This window comes from Anopheles ziemanni (genome assembly GCF_943734765.1).
Source record: "Anopheles ziemanni chromosome X unlocalized genomic scaffold, idAnoZiCoDA_A2_x.2 X_unloc_41, whole genome shotgun sequence".
Taxonomy (NCBI): Eukaryota; Metazoa; Arthropoda; class Insecta; order Diptera; family Culicidae; genus Anopheles; species Anopheles ziemanni.
The window spans coordinates 155,531-167,500 of NW_026689809.1; positions in this window are offsets into that span (position 1 = coordinate 155,531).

Genomic DNA, 11,970 nt, shown 5'->3' on the forward strand with positions numbered 1-11,970 from the left:
TGCTGCGAGATGAATGGGATGCTGCATGGAGATGAATCTTGATCTTCTTCATCTCCCATCTCAATACAGCATCCCTACTTAAAGGCATCTCGGACTTAGTTGATTTTTCATAAATTCTAAGAAAAACATATGTTAGGATGCTGCGAGATGAATGGGATGCTGCATGGAGATGAATCTTGATCTTCTTCATCTCCCATCTCAATACAGCATCCCTACTTGAAGGCATCTCGGACTTAGTCGATTTTTCATAAATTCTAAGAAATTCATATGTTAGGATGCTGCGATATGAATGAGATGCTGCATGGAGATGAATCTTGATCTTCTTCATCTCCCATCTTAATACAGCATCCCTACTTAAAGGCCTATCGGACTTAGTCGATTTTTCATAAATTCATAGAAATTCATATGTTAGGATGCTGGGAGATGAATGGGATGCTGCATGGAGATGAACCTTGATCTTCTTCATCTCCCATCTCAATACAGCATCCCTACTTAAAGGCATCTCGGACTTAGTCGATTTTTCATAAATTCTAAGAAAAACATATGTTGGGATAATGCGAAATGAATGGGATGCTGCATGGAGATGAATCTTTATCTTCTTCATCTCCCGTCTTAATACAGCATCCCTACTTAAAGGCATCTCGGACTTAGTCGATTTTTCATAAATTCTAAGAAAAACATATGTTAGGATGCTGCGAGATGAATGGGATGCTGCATGGAGATGAATCTTGATCTTCTTCATCTCCCGTCTTAATACAGCATCCCTACTTAAAGGCATCTCGGACTTAGTCGATTTTTCATAAATTCTAAGAAAAACATATGTAAGGATGCTGCGAGATGAATGGGATGCTGCATTGAGATGAATCTTGATCTTCTTCATCTCCCATCTTAATACAGCATCCCTACTTAAAGGCCTATCGGACTTAGTCGATTTTTCATAAATTCATAGAAATTCATATGTTAGGATGCTGGGAGATGAATGGGATGCAGCATGGAGATGAATCTTGATCTCTTACATCTCCCATCTCAATACAGCATCCCTACTTAAAGGCATCTCGGACTTAGTCGATTTTTCATAAATTCCAAGAAATTCATATGTAAGGATGCTGCGAGATGAATGGGATGCTGCATGGAGATGAATCTTGATCTTCTTCATCTCCCATCTTAATACAGCATCCCTTCTTAAAGGCATCTCGGACTTAGTCGATTTTCCATAAATTCTAAGAAAAACATATGTTAGGATGCTGGGAGATGAATGAGATGCTGCATGGAGATGAATCTTGATCTTCTTCATCTCCCATCTTAATACAGCATCCCTACCGAAAGGCATCTCGGACTTAGTCGATTTTTCATAAATTCTAAGAAAAACATATGTTAGGATGCTGCGAGATGAATGGGATGCTGCATGGAGATGAATCTTGATCTTCTTCATCTCCCATCTTAATACAGCATACCTACTTAAAGGCATCTCGGACTTTGTCGATTTTTCATAAATTCTAAGAAAAACATATGTTAGGATGCTTGGAGATGAATGGGATGCTGCATGGAGATGCATCTTGATCTTCTTCATCTCCCATCTCAATACAGCATCCCTACTTAAAGGCATCTCGGACTTAGTCGATTTTTCATAAATTCGAAAAAATTCATATGTTAGGATGCTGCGAGATGAATGGGATGCTGCATGGAGATGAATCTTGATCTTCTTCATCTCCAATCTCAATACAGCATCCCTACTTAAAGGCACCTCGGACTTAGTCGATTTTTCATAAATTCTAAGAAAAACATATGTTAGGATGCTGCGAGAGGAATGGGATGCTGCATGGAGATGAATCTTGATCTTCTTCATCTCCCATCTTAATACAGCATCCCTACTTAAAGGCATCTCGGACTTAGTCGATTTTTCATAAATTCTAAGAAAAACATATGTTAGGATGCTGCGAGATGAATGGAATGCTGCTTGGAGATGAATCTTGATCTTCTTCATCTCCCATCTCAATACAGCATCCCTTCTTAAAGGCATCTCGGACTTAGTCGATTTTTCATAAATTCTAAGAAAAACATATGTTAGGATGCTGCGAGATGAATGGGATGCTGCATGGAGATGAATCTCGATCTTCTTCATCTCCCATCTTAATACAGCATCCCTACTTAAAGGCATCTCGGACTTAGTCGATTTTTAATAAATTCTAAGAAAAACATATGTTAGGATGCTGCGAGATGAATAGGATGCTGCATGGAGATGAATCTTGATCTTCTTCATCTGCCATCTTAATACAGCATCCCTACTTAAAGGCATCTCGGACTTTGTCGATTTTTCATAAATTCTAAGAAAAACATATGTTAGGATGCTGCGAGATGAATGGGATGCTGCAAGGAGATAAATCTTGATCTTCTTCATCTCCCATCTCAATACAGCATCCCTACTTAAAGGCATCTCGGACTTAGTCGATTTTTCATAAATTCTAAGAAAAACATATGTAAGGATGCTGGGAGATGAATGGGATGCTGCATGGAGATGAATCTTGATCTTCTACATCTCCCATCTTAATACAGCATCCCTTCTTAAAGGCATCTCGGACTTAGTCGAGTTTTCATAAATTCATAGAAATTCATATGTTAGGATGCTGGGAGATGAATGGGATGCTGCATGGAGATGAATCTTGATCTTCTACATCTCCCATCTTAATACAGCATCCCTTCTTAAAGGCATCTCGGACTTAGTCGATTTTTCATAAATTCTACGAAAAACATATGTTAGGATGCTGCGAGATGAATGGGATGCTGCATGGAGATGAATCTTGATCTTCTTCATCTCCCATCTTAATACAGCATCCCTACCGAAAGGCATCTCGGACTTAGTCGATTTTTCATAAATTCTAAGAAATTCATATGTTAGGATGCTGCGAGATGAATGGGATGCTGCATGGAGATGAATCTTGATCTTCTTCATCTCCCATCTCAATACAGCATCCCTACTTAAAGGCATCTCGGACTTAGTTGATTTTTCATAAATTCTAAGAAAAACATATGTTAGGATGCTGCGAGATGAATGGGATGCTGCATGGAGATGAATCTTGATCTTCTTCATCTCCCATCTCAATACAGCATCCCTACTTGAAGGCATCTCGGACTTAGTCGATTTTTCATAAATTCTAAGAAATTCATATGTTAGGATGCTGCGATATGAATGAGATGCTGCATGGAGATGAATCTTGATCTTCTTCATCTCCCAGCTTAATACAGCATCCCTACTTAAAGGCCTATCGGACTTAGTCGATTTTTCATAAATTCATAGAAATTCATATGTTAGGATGCTGGGAGATGAATGGGATGCTGCATGGAGATGAATCTTGATCTCTTACATCTCCCATCTCAATACAGCATCCCTACTTAAAGGCATCTCGGACTTAGTCGATTTTTCATAAATTCTAAGAAATTCATATGTTAGGATGCTGCGATATGAATGAGATGCTGCATGGAGATGAATCTTGATCTTCTTTATCTCCCATCTCAATACAGCATCCCTACTTGAAGGCATCTCGGACTTAGTCGATTTTTCATAAATTCTAATAAATTCATATGTTAGGATGCTGCGAGATGAATGGGATGCTGCATGGAGATGAATCTTGATCTTCTTCATCTCCCATCTCAATACAGCATCCCTACTTGAAGGCATCTCGGACTTAGTCGATTTTTCATAAATTCTAAGAAAAACATATGTTAGGATGCTGCGAGATGAATGGGATGCTGCATGGAGATGAATCTCGATCTTCTATATCTCCCATCTTAATACAGCATCCCTACGTAAAGGCATCTCGGACTTAGTCGATTTTTCATAAATTCTAAGAAAAACATATGTTAGGATGCTGCGAGATGAATGGGATGCTGTATGGAGAAGAATCTTGATCTTCTTCATCTCCCATCTTAAACCAGCATCCCTACTTAAAGGCATCTCGGACTTAGTCGATTTTTCATAAATTCTAAGAAATTCATCTGTTAGGATGCTGCGAGATGAATGGGATGCTGCATGGAGATGAATCTTGATCTTCTTCATCTCCCATCTTAATACAGCATCCCTAATTAAACGCATCTCGGACTTAGTCGATTTTTGATAAATTCTAAGAAATTCATATGTGAGGATGCTGCGAGATGAATGGGATGCTGCATGGAGATGAATCTTGATCTTCTTTATCTCCCATCTCAATACAGCATCCCTACTTAAAGGCATCTCGGACTTAGTCGATTTTCCATAAATTCTAAGAAAAACATATGTTAGGATGCTGGGAGATGAATGAGATGCTGCATGGAGATGAATCTTGATCTTCTTCATCTCCCATCTTAATACAGCATCCCTACTTGAAGGCATCTCGGACTTAGTCGATTTTTCATAAATTCTAAGAAATTCATATGTTAGGATGCTGCGAGATGAATGGGATGCTGCATGGAGATGAATCTTGATCTTCTTCATCTCCCATCTCAATACAGCATCTTTACTTAAAGGCATCTCGGACTTAGTTGATTTTTCATAAATTCTGAGAAAAACATATGTTAGGATGCTGCGAGATGAATGGGATGCTGCATGGAGATGAATCTCGATCTTCTATATCTCCCATCTTAATACAGCATCCCTACGTAAAGGCATCTCGGACTTAGTCGATTTTTCATAAATTCTAAGAAAAACATATGTTAGGATGCTGCGAGATGAATGGGATGCTGTATGGAGAAGAATCTTGATCTTCTTCATCTCCCATCTTAAACCAGCATCCCTACTTAAAGGCATCTCGGACTTAGTCGATTTTTCATAAATTCTAAGAAATTCATCTGTTAGGATGCTGCGAGATGAATGGGATGCTGCATGGAGATGAATCTTGATCTTCTTCATCTCCCATCTTAATACAGCATCCCTAATTAAACGCATCTCGGACTTAGTCGATTTTTGATAAATTCTAAGAAATTCATATGTTAGGATGCTGCGAGATGAATGGGATGCTGCATGGAGATGAATCTTGATCTTCTTTATCTCCCATCTCAATACAGCATCCCTACCGAAAGGCATCTCGGACTTAGTCGATTTTTCATAAATTCTAAGAAATTCATATGTTAGGATGCTGCGAGATGAATGGGATGCTGCATGGAGATGAATCTTGATCTTCTTCATCTCCCATCTCAATACAGCATCCCTACTTAAAGGCATCTCGGACTTAGTTGATTATTCATAAATTCTAAGAAAAACATATGTTAGGATGCTGCGAGATGAATGGGATGCTGCATGGAGATGAATCTTGATCTTCTTCATCTCCCATCTCAATACAGCATCCCTACTTGAAGGCATCTCGGACTTAGTCGATTTTTCATAAATTCTAAGAAATTCATATGTTAGGATGCTGCGATATGAATGAGATGCTGCATGGAGATGAATCTTGATCTTCTTCATCTCCCATCTTAATACAGCATCCCTACTTAAAGGCCTATCGGACTTAGTCGATTTTTCATAAATTCATAGAAATTCATATGTTAGGATGCTGGGAGATGAATGGGATGCTGCATGGAGATGAATCTTGATCTCTTACATCTCCCATCTCAATACAGCATCCCTACTTAAAGGCATCTCGGACTTAGTCGATTTTTCATAAATTCCAAGAAATTCATATGTAAGGATGCTGCGAGATGAATGGGATGCTGCATGGAGATGAATCTTGATCTTCTTCATCTCCCATCTTAATTCAGCATCCCTACTTAAAGGCATCTCGGACTTAGTCGATTTTTCATAAATTCTAAGAAATTCATATGTAAGGATGCTGCAAGATGAATGGGATGCTGCATGGAGATGAATCTTGATCTTCTTCATCTCCCATCTTAATACAGCATCCCTACTTAAAGGCATCTCGGACTTAGTCGATTTTTCATAAATTATAGGAAATTCATATGTTTGGATGCTGCGAGATGAATGGGATGCTGCATGTAGATGAATCTTGATCTTCTACATCTCCCATCTCAAAACAGCATCCCTACTTAGCGGCATCTCGGACTTAGTCGATTTTTCATAAATTCTAAGAAAAACATATGTTATGAAGCTGCGAGATGAATGGGATGCTGCATGGAGATGAATCTTGATCTTCTTCATCTCCCATCTTAATGCAGCATCCCTACTTAAAGGCATCTCGGACTAAGTCGATTTTTCATAAATTCTAAGAAAAACATATGTTAGGATGCTGCGAGATGAATGGGATGCTGGATGGAGATAAATCTTGATCTTCTACATCTCCCATCTTAATACAGCATCCCTACCGAAAGGCATCTCGGACTTAGTCGATTTTTCATAAATTCTAAGAAAAACATATGTTAGGATGCTGCGAGATGAATGGGATGCTGCATGGAGATGAATCTTGATCTTCTCCATCTCCCATCTTAATACAGCATAACTACTTAAAGGCATCTCGGACTTAGTCGATTTTTCATAAATTCTAAGAAATTCATATGTTAGGATGCTGCGAGATGAATGGGATGCTGCATGGAGATAAATCTTGATCTTCTACATCTCCCATCTCAATACAGCATCCCTACTTAAAGGAATCTCGGACTTAGTCGATTTTTCATATATTCTAAGAACTTCATATGTTAGGATGCTGCGAGATGAATGGGATGCTGCATGGAGATAAATCTTGATCTTCTTCATCACCCAGCTTAATACAGCATCCCTACTTAAAGGCATCTCGGACTTAGTCGATTTTTCATAAATTCTAAGAAAAACATATGTTAGGATGCTGCGAGATGAATGGGATGCTGCATGGAGATGAATCTTGATCTTCTTCATCTCCCATCTTAATACAGCATCCCTGCTTAAGGGCATCTCGGACTAAGTCGATTTTTCATAAATTCTTAGAAAAAAATATGTTAGGATGCTGCGAGATGAATGGGATGCTGCATGGAGATGAATCTTGATCTCCTACATCTCCCATCTCAATACAGCATCCCTTATTAAAGGCATCTCGGACTTAGTCGATTTTTCATAAATTCTAAGAAATTCATATGTTAGGATGCTGCGAGATGAATGGGATGCTGCATGGAGATGAATCTTGATCTACTTCTTCTCCCATCTTAATACAGCATCCCTACTTAAAGGCATCTCGGACTTAGTCGATTTTTCATAAATTCTAAGAAATTCATATGTTAGGATGCTGCGAGATGAATGGGATGCTGCATGGAGATGAATCTTGATCTTCTACATCTCCCATCTTAATACAGCATCCCTACTTAAAGGCATCTCGGACTTAGTCGATTTTTCATAAATTCTAAGAAATTCATATGTTAGGATGCTGCAAGATGAATGGGATGCTGCATGGAGATGAATCTTGATCTCCTACATCTCCCATCTCAATACAGCATCCCTACTTAAAGACATCTCGGACTTAGTCGATTTTTCATAAATTCTAAGAAATTCATATGTAAGGATGCTGGGAGATGAATGGGATGCTGCATGGAGATGAGTCTTGATCTTCTTCATCTCCCATCTTAATACAGCATCCCTACTTAAAGGCATCTCGGACTTAGTCGATTTTTCATAAATTCTAAGAAAAACATATGTTAGGATGCTGCGAGATGAATGGGATGCTGCATGGAGATGAATCTTGATCTTCTTCATCTCCCATCTTACCACAGCATCCCTGCTTAAGGGCATCTCGGACTTTGTCGATTTTTCATAAATTCTTAGAAAAAAATATGTTAGGATGCTGCGAGATGAATGGGATGCTGCATGGAGATGAATCTTGATCTCCTACATCTCCCATCTTAATACAGCATCCCTACTTAAAGGCATCTCGGACTTAGTCGATTTTTCATAAATTTATAGAAATTCATATGTTATAATGCTGCGAGATGAATGGTATGCTGCATGGAGATGAATCTTGATGTCCTACATCTCCCATCTCAATACAGCATCCCTACTTAAAGGCATCTCGGACTTAGTCGATTTTCCATAAATTCTAAGAAAAACATATGTTAGGATGCTGCGAGATGAATGGGATGCTGCATGGAGATGAATCTTGATCTTCTTCATCTCCCATCTCAATACAGCATCCCTACTTAAAGGCATCTCGGACTTAGTCGTTTTTTCATAAATTCATAGAAATTCATATGTTAGGATGCTGCGAGAAGAATGGGATGCTGCATGGAGATGAATCTTAATCTTCTTCATCTCCCATCTTAATACAGCATCCCTACTTAAAGGCATCTCGGACTTAGTCGATTTTTCAGGAATTCATAGAAATTCATATGTTAGGATGCTGGGAGATGAATGGGATGCTGCATGGAGATGAATCTTGATCTCCTACATCTCCCATCTTAATACAGCATCCCTACTTAAAGCCATCTCGGACTTAGTCGATTTTTCATAAATTCTAAGAAATTCATATGTCAGGATGCTGGGAGATGAATGGGATGCTGCATGGAGATGAATCTTGATCTTCTTCATCTCCCATCTTAATACAGCATCCCTACTTAAAGGCCTCTCGGACTTAGTCGATTTTTCATAAATTCTAAGAAAAACAAATGTTAGGATGCTGCGAGATGAATGGGATGCTGCATGGAGATGAATCTTGATCTTCTTCATCTCCCATCTTAATACAGCATCCCTACTTAAAGGCATCTCGGACTTAGTCGATTTTTCATAAATTCTAAGAAATTCATATGTTAGGATACTGCGCGATGAATGGGATGCTGCATGGAGATGAATCTTGATCTCCTACATCGCTCATCTCAATACAGCATCCTTACTTAAAGCCATCTCGGACTTAGTCGATTTTTCATAAATTCTAAGAAAAACATATGTTAGGATGCTGCGAGATGAATGGGATGCTGCATGGAGATGAATCTTGATCTTCTTCATCTCTCATCTTAATACAGCATCCCTACTTAAAGGCATCTCGGACTTAGTCGATTTTTCATAAATTCTAAGAAAAACATATGTTAGGATACTGCGAGATGAATGGGATGCTGCATGGAGATGAATCTTGATCTTCTTCATCTCCCATCTTAATACAGCATCCCTACTTAAAGGCATCTCGGACTTAGTCGATTTTTCATAAATTCTAAGAAATTCATATGTTAGGATGCTGGGAGATGAATGGGATGCTGCATGGAGATGAATCTTGATCTCCTACATCTCTCATCTCAATACAGCATCCCTACTTAAAGCCATCTCGGACTTAGTCGATTTTTCATAAATTCATAGAAATTCATATGTTAGGATGCTGCAAGATGAATGGGATGCTGCATGGAGATGAATCTTGATCTTCTTCATCTCCCATCTTAATACAGCATCCCTACTTAAAGGCATCTCGGACTAAGTCGATTTTTCATAAATTCTAAGAAATTCATATGTTAGGATGCTGGGAGATGAATGAGATGCTGCATGGAGATGAATCTTGATCTTCTTCATCTCCCATCTTAATACAGCATCCCTACTTAAAGGCATCTCGGACTTAGTCGATTTTTCATAAATTCATAGAAATTCATATGTAAAGATGCTTCGAGATGAATGTTATGGTCCCCGATGAATGTTATGGTCCCGATTTTTCTCTTCATATTATATGGATCCATCACTAGGCCATCTTGCTTGCTTGTGTGGTAACTTGGAAGTGTATTTCTGACAGACCCAATCTCGGACTTAGCCGATTTTTCTCTTCATATTATATGGATCCATCACTAGGCCATCTTGCTTGCTTGTGTGGTAACTTGATAGTGTATGTCTGACAGACCCAATCTCGGACTTAGCCGATTTTTCTCTTCATATCATATGGATCCATCACTAGGCCATCTTGCTTGCTTGTGTGGTAACTTGGAAGTGTATTTCTGACAGACCCAATCTCGGACTTAGCCGATTTTTCTCTTCATATTATATGGATCCATCACTAGGCCATGTTGCTTGCTTGTGTGGTAACTTGATAGTGTATTTCTGACAGACCCAATCTCGGACTTAGCCGATTTTTCTCTTCATATCATATGGATCCATCCTTAGGCCATCTTGCTTGCTTGTGTGGTAACTTGATAGTGTATTTCTGACAGACCCAATCTCGGACTTAGCCGATTTTTCTCTTCATATCATATGGATCCATCACTAGGCCATCTTGCTTGCTTGTGTGGTAACTTGGAAGTGTATTTCAGACAGACCCAATCTGGGACTTAGCCGATTTTTCTCTTCATATTATATGGATCCATCACTAGGCCATCTTGCTTGCTTGTGTGGTAACTTGATAGTGTATTTCCGACCGACCCAATCTCGGACTTAGCCGATTTTTCTCTTCATATCATATGGATCCATCATATGGCCATCTTGCTTGATTGTGTGGTAACTTGATAGTGTATTTCTGACAGACCCAATCTCGGACTTAGCCGATTTTTCTCATCATATAATATGGATCCTGGACTTAGCCGATTATAAGGTTATTATATATGGATCCTGGACTTAGCCGATTTTTCTCTTCATATAATATGGATCCTGGACTTATCCGATTATTAGGTTATTATATATGGATCCTGGACTTAGCCGATTTTTCTCTTCATATAATATGGATCCGGGACTTAGCCGATTTTTCTCTTCATATAATATGGATCCGGGACTTAGCCGATTTTTCCCTTCATAAATATGGATCCGGGACTTAGCCGATTTTTCTGTTCAAATAATATGGATCCGGGACTTAGCCAATTTTTCTCTTCATGTGGTAACGTATGCCAATCGCTCACAAGTCATGGGATAAGGGTACTTGTGTTCTTCCATCTTCTAAGTCCCGCACGGGGACATCGTGATCGCCCCAAGTCCGGAATAGCGCCAAGTCAAGCCCCACGGTGGCCGTGCAGGACCTGTTAGCGGCGGCCCCACTGACAGCACTAATCCGGACTTAGAAATTATATCTTTCTAATCGAACACCACACACGCAACACCACCATACCACCATCTCCTTGCAAGTACCTAAGTACCCGCAACTCCATGGTGAAGGCAATGTCACTCCATCACCAACCTCTTTGCACTGCAAGCACTTACGTACCAACAACACTCCGAAGAAGGCAACGGCGCGCGACGCTCGACTCCACACACCACACCACACCACACCACCGATGGCCAGCCAGCCAGCCAGCCCAGCTAAGGGCTAACCCACCAACCAACCACCAATGGCCTAGGCCAGCCGGATCCCACCTTCAAGTTCAAGCACAGCCAAGTGCAAGTACCGCCAAGTGTTCACCAACCAACCATCACACCAGGTCAGCCGGCCAGTACCCACCTTCAAGTGCCATTACCCTCGGGTGCAAGCCCAATCAAGTGTTAACCAACCAACCCGGCCAAGGCAGCCAACAGGCCGGCACCCTACAGCACCGACCCGCCATCACCACCTCAACCGTTGACCATGCAAGTGGCCTCGGACAACAGGTGACACCCGAAGTACATCCGAAGAACGTATATCAAGTGTTTGCTCACCAAGTCCTCAACCAACCCCAAGTACCCGGAGGTACCCAGAGTGTTGGATCCGCCAACCCGTCCCGGCACTCCAAGTCCTTGCGAACCCAAAGTGTTTGCCCGGTAGGGCCATTGTATCACAACGCTTGCGACCATGCAAGTGGCCTCGAACAAGGTGACAGGGGTATCTTCACCAAGTTCTCAACCAACCCCAAGTACCCGGAGGTACCCAGAGTGTTGGGTCCGCCAACCACTACCAGCACTCCAAGTCCTCGCGAACATAAAGTGTTTGCCCGGTAGGGCCATTAGACCACAACGCTTGCTAACCATGCAAGTGGTCTCGGACAACAGGTGACACCCGAAGTACATCCGGAGAGTGTACAACAAGTGTTTGTTCACCAAGTCCTCAACCAACCCCAAGTACCCGGAGGTACCCAGAGTGTTGGGTCCGCCAACCACTACCAGCACTCTAAGTCCTCGCGAACCCAAAGTGTTTGCCCGGTAGGGCCATTAGACCACAA